A 6,000-nucleotide genomic window follows, 5' to 3' on the forward strand; every position below is an offset into this window, starting at 1 on the left:
GCCACTGATTTAAGTACGTACCCTTACCTTGGCATATGAATAAGTAATTGTGACTTTAGGCAGGAATAGGTGGTGACCTATATAGGTCTTGCAAACAGTCTCTCAATACAGGGGACCAGGTTGCATCACACTCTTGATGATTCCTCGCTTTGTGCCTAAGCATATAACACTCTAGTGTTAATACCTGCCCAGTACAGGCTAACTCACAAATCCAAAAGATGGTAAGGTAGACAGAATAGGAGGAAGTTTTTACCATGTAGCCAACCCAGATGTCCAAAATGTTATGAGTCAAATAATCTAAAACAATAACGTTTAACTTACAGGTTGTGAGATAAACCTATTTTTTCTAGTTGGAGTTTGACTGTCCTCTTCATTTTTGTCTCCATGTTAAACTTAAAAAATTAAGAAAATGTGAAATTCTTGTATATTCACATGATTCACATGGTTCAAATCATTGTGAAGGTCATGACAAAACCTCAAGATCTGGCAACACTATATTAAAACAAAAGAGGAAAGTGCTTAGGAAAAAAAAAAGTGTCTCAGACATAACCTTGAAATACAGCAAATAATAGTGAGTGACCATTTCCCTCTGCCCCARTGTAATCATCAAGATACCACTGAAGTCAATGGCTGCTCTTTCTAAATGTACCTTATTTACTCTTTTTTTTCTTTCTCTCCCCCTCCCCGCCCCCGAGTTTGTCTCATCTATATCTTCCACCAGCCTGGACTTCACTACAAAACATATATATGATAAGAAAACAAAACTACCTGTCATTGTGTATCTTCCCATAGCAAACATATGCTAACTTTTCTGTTTATCTTTAAAGAAAGCTTTATTAGTCTCCAGCCCAGTAACATATGATTGCAGTCACATCCACAGCACCTGAGTACCTGAGGGTACTAACCAGAGGAACAGTAATTCAAAGCAGATGTTAATAGACACTGACTATATTGTTCTAACAGTGTGATGTGAAAACACACCCAATTATTTAGAAGCATACCCATATCCCAGACTGTGCCATTAGATGCCTAAAATCTATAGTATGCTAAAAGCTTCCCTTAAGTCACACAGACATTGTAACAAAGGAGGAAAACAAATACGTTATTTCTTTATGTTGCACAGTAGCACCATTTAACTGATAGATTTTTTGTATCTGCTGTCCTTCGTCTTTCCTGGGAAAAGAAGCAAATTTTTATTCTTGTCCATGGGTTGTTTCTGTTGCCCATGTAGTCACCAGTATTTGCTCCTCCCACAAACACACTCTATTTCCAGTCTCAGACAGTTTTTAGACTGTTTTTCCAGCATAAACACTTAGGGCACGACCCTTTGYTGTACTCCATGTTTTGTTTATTGACTCAATTAATTATTTTTTTGAAGAGACTTTTTCAGTATATTAGTTAGAAATGGCTTCTAGTCAGATTCTTCTGACTAGTGCACTAATTAGTATCTGTGTTCAGAGACAAGTATGTAGGGTTTTTTTGTTTTTGCCATAAGTTCAAGTGAACTAGTACAAGTCACACAGTTTCCCAGAGTTCCTTTTTTTTCTGTTTACGCATTTCTTAGCATGTGTATATAAAAGGCTTTGATCTCCTCTCTGAACAATTCCATATAGGTGCAAATTATTATAAAAGAATAATAGAATATACATTTATTAAGATATGAAGCGCTGATTTGCAGAAGAGGTGAGACTGAAAAATTCAGCAACAGATCTGATAATTTCTATAACTTCTCTGTTACCCTGCCAAAGCTCTTCACCCCATCTAACTGCACAGAGGAGAGCTGCCTCATTTTCCCAGCAGTACTGTGCTGGATTGCACATTAGGCAGCTGCCCAGAGGTAACGTCTATAACTCTCTGTGGAGAAGCATCTTTAAAAACAACACTATTTAGTGTTGTGAAATATTTCCTAGAGGCTGTTTGTTTTCTCTGAAGTTTTTCTTTTTTACATGAATCACTGGAGACCAGTCAGAAAACATAAGAGAGAGCCTTTTCATCTCTGGACAACTCTTCAAAGAGGTGGACGGGAATTTAGCCACATGACTTTCATTGATGGAAGATGTACAATTAGATCTAAGCATTACTTAACCAATGTTTTTTGACCTTTGTCGGTCTGTGGAGCTGTAAACACTTTTCATGGAAGATATGAACTCTTTAGAGATTTCACACATATAGATAGTTCCATGCATATATGAATGTGTTTTTCATAATCAGCTTTCATGTATGCATTAAAAAGAATATGTGAGCCACTTTAGCCATCTATAGGCCACTCCCCAGAGGAATTTCATAAACCATTTCTCTATATCATACTTCTGTGCAGCTCACAAACCTAACAGTGAAGACAAGTCTTGCTAATTTAGCTCTAGATGTCAGCTTTCTGTAGCATTAAGCAAGTGTGAGTTAAAAGCAACATGTCATTTCTATTATTTCTACATAACTCAGGGACTGTGTAGGAGAAGAACACATAGGGCCTGATTCAAAATCTGTTGAAACTTCTGGGATCCTTTCCATCAATGGAAATTCACTTGGCCCTTCACAAAAAAAAATAATAAAAAAAAATCACTGATAGTACTGACATTGAAGAAAAAGTGAATGCTTTTCTTTATCTAGTTTTGCTTTTCTTGAATATATTGACTGTCCCCTGGCTAGAGTTTCTCTTGCTGTAAAGACTGGATCCTCTGTGCTCATAAGGCAATTAGACTTCATGGAAATCTTTCATGCACTGTTGAGGTCTTCCAACCAGTAGAGGTGAGCTTTAATGTCTATTTAGGCCTGCAGAGAAATGTTGCTGCTTAAAGTACTGCATTAGGTACCTCTCCTTCCCCTGCTTATTCAGCACCATTGCCTCTTGACATGCTGTAACTTATTGTGGCTCTATAGCAGAGAGGGGATTTCAGAGGCACTCGTTCCACCACAGAGCACTGCAGACTTGTCCATCACATCTCACATCTTCTGCTGTGCCTGTAAGAGCTAGCATAACTCAGAAGTGAACTGAGCTTGTGGTTGGCAAAATGCATCTTCTGGATGAAAGTCATTCTCTGATAGCAAGTCTAGCTACTGTATATAACAGTACATTTCACTTATTCTCCTAAGATTAATTTATCTAATTAGAACTGTAGGGAGAATGAATTTAGRTCATTCAGAATATAATCACCCAGCCCAAAGTTTGGCCAGGACGTGGGAGTTAGCAACACCCACCTTGAAAAAAATCTTAGTGATGTTCATGCATTTCCTCTCATTGTTAGACAGAAATTGATGTTTCTGTACTGACTGCTGCAGGTGACTGCACAGCTGACATTCCTCTGATGATCATGATGTAGTATAGCTTTATTTGTATTCCTACATTGCTAGGGTCAATCTGTTTTTATCACTGCAGAAAGAAAATTAAATTGTGAATGGTCTATTGTTAAAGGTGGGAAAGGAGAGATTATTGGGATAAAAGCTCCAGTTGGGATGAGGAAAAGAAATGTCAAATGATGTGTGACTGGTTGCTCTGGGGTGGGAGGATTTAGCCATTTACAGGCACACAATGACTAGGTGTGGCATGTCTTTAGTGGTGAAGTCACACAGTACAACTACCTGCTAGCACACCCACCTCACAGAAGGAAACACCGAAAATTTGGATTTTAGGATGGTTTTAGTGGCTAGAAGGCTTCAGTTCTGTCTTTCACCAGAAGCATTCTGTGTGATTGTAGGGAAAGCAAATTCTAACCTGGAGGTGTAGATTTTGCCACAGGAGCCAGGCATCTAAAAGTGAGGTGCTGTGACACGGGGCTGTTGCAGCGCTCAAGCCTGTTCTGTAGATTTGAGCCTTAATCTCTCTGTTCCTCAGTTCCCACTGCCTGCGAAACGTAAGTAGCCATTCTTCTCTACCAAGGAAATGTGGTGGGAACAAATGCAACAGGACAGATGAGGTACTCAGGTACCTATATAAATACTGTGTTTAAGACTGATGAATACAAACAATAATTCGTGCAGAAAATCTGTTTAGTGTTATGGACATTCCTTAATAGCAGTTAAATACGTTCTRCATCTTCTGGTGGCTGCAATGTATAGAGAGTAAAAGCCTGGTCCTGCTGCCAGATTACAGGATGGCATCCATCTCATTTGACTTAGCTGACAAAACATGAGCCATCTTGTTTAAACTGTGGATTCTGTGTATAGTCAAGGAAGAGAGTGAGCACCTCCTGAAGGCAGTTTCTACCATCCTAAAATGGAGCCAGAATTGGCTGAAGAGAGGCCCTTTCAGGGAGCCTGTCTCTTTTCACAGACCAGTGAGTAAGGCCCCTGTTTGGCTAGCTCAGTCAAGGTCCCTGCCTACCTTTCTGATGGCTAAAGGAGATGGAACTAATCCTGCTCTGTCCCGTTCCAAGTGACAGTGCTTTGAGAAATGTCCAAGGTTTAATGCCTCCTCATAATCCTCAAGGTACAGTGATACTAAAAATCGAGGTCCATTAAATGTCTCTTTATAAAACATTCTTACCAGGGAGTCTTTGATGGATCCTCTTTTTTTAGCTCTTGGAATTGTTCCTTTACAAGCCCTAAATAAACTGAGTTCTGATAAAGCCCCATCCACTGTGAAGGAAAGGCTAATGTGGTTAAACTTCCTTTATGTGGGCTAGACATCGATGAAGCCTATCCCTCTTGTATCAGCTGTATAATTAAAGGTTGATTTGTGAAACGTTACTTACCCTTAATGAGTCACCTGTGGTTAAGAGAGAAAACAACAGCAACCAGATCTCAATGCATGGTTGTTTTAACTGGAAACATGACTCTTTCTGCCTAAGCTAAAGCAAAATCAAATGAAGCCACTGTAATACAAATCCCTCTCCCAGTTCCAGAGTCATACATATAGCCTAACGTTGTTCCATCTGCTATCATGTGAAACCAGGAAAGGAGATCTTTGATGCTGAACTGACTCAGAAGAAAGCCAGTATGAGGCTGGCTTTTGTGTCTCAGTTTTCAGGCTACAGCAAATCTTTAACTCTGGGAAACTGAGACAAGTTTCTGCAAACCAGAAATYCTAAACTTCATGTCACAGCTTGAATGGTCTGAAGGACTTTTTCATAAAGCCAAAGTTTTAGCAATTCATGAAGACTTATTGATCATCAATGTAATGAAGCATATGAGATTTTATGATTCCAGTTGTGAAAGAAATATTGCACTCACAGTATACTCAGTGGTGGAGAGACTGTGACATATCTTATACACACTGCTACCCTTCCTTATTTTGTAACCCTTTACAATCCCTACTGAAAATATATGTAAAATAGATGTTTCAGGTATCTAAAATTAAATAACTATTTAAATAAATATCACTGAATAGAATTAAGCATGGACAAGGACATCTGTAARTCATTCAGAAAGTTAAAACAGATGTGTAAAGTTTCTCACCTTTTCAGAGCCTTTTCTTCCATATTCTCTATTATCCCCTAAATGAGTGAATATATGCTTCTGTTGTGGGGACTTCTTTATCCCTTGAAATGCAAGACATGTGAAGCTTTTATCTCTATTCCTAAAAGGCTAAAAAAAAAAAAAAAAAGTGGTGATGCAGATGGATCAATATAAACTTATATGACAGTAGCTTGGAGCTGCATGCAGTAGCCTAAGTAAACAAAGTGACAGGATGACTTTTCAAAACACGCTTGTCATGTTTATGCTTGTTATCAGCTCTCCTGACAACCAGTTGCCTATCAGCTAACTACAGACTTAATTAGGCCATTAACACAGTCCTGCCCCCACACCTCCTGTCTTTCCCCCAAAAGAACTCATCACTGCGCCACTTCTGGGAAAAAAGCAAGCAAGCAAGAGAGAAATAGGAGAGAAAGAAGGATGGAAGAAAGGAAGGAAGGAAAGAAGAAAGGAAGAATGTAATGAAGGAAGGAAGGAAGAGCATGATTACATAGGGTGGAAGGGAAACAAGCAGTGCTCTGGCATGTTTTGTACCGGATTTTGCAAAGCAAACAGTCCATGGGAGCAAGCAGGCCAGACCGCTCCACTGAA

The 6,000-nt window shown here is 39.1% G+C and overlaps 1 long non-coding RNA gene across 11 annotated transcripts in view; it reads right to left on the minus strand.

The window, feature by feature from the left end:
* Positions 1-5,631, minus strand: part of LOC112978308 — a 31,641-nt gene extending 26,010 nt beyond the window's left edge. For 5 of the 11 annotated variants that reach the window (XR_003257850.1, XR_003257847.1, XR_003257845.1 and 2 more), the window contains exon 1: positions 5,392-5,629. This is a non-coding gene — a long non-coding RNA (uncharacterized LOC112978308). Of the gene's footprint in view, positions 1-5,391 lie in introns of all 11 variants that reach the window. The other 6 variants (XR_003257844.1, XR_003257842.1, XR_003257843.1 and 3 more) reach the window with 5 other exon arrangements.
* Positions 5,632-6,000: the final 369 nt, after the last annotated feature.

Source organism: Apteryx rowi, unplaced genomic scaffold (genome assembly GCF_003343035.1).
Source record: "Apteryx rowi isolate R43461 unplaced genomic scaffold, aptRow1 scaffold_914, whole genome shotgun sequence".
NCBI classification, from domain to species: Eukaryota; Metazoa; Chordata; class Aves; order Apterygiformes; family Apterygidae; genus Apteryx; species Apteryx rowi.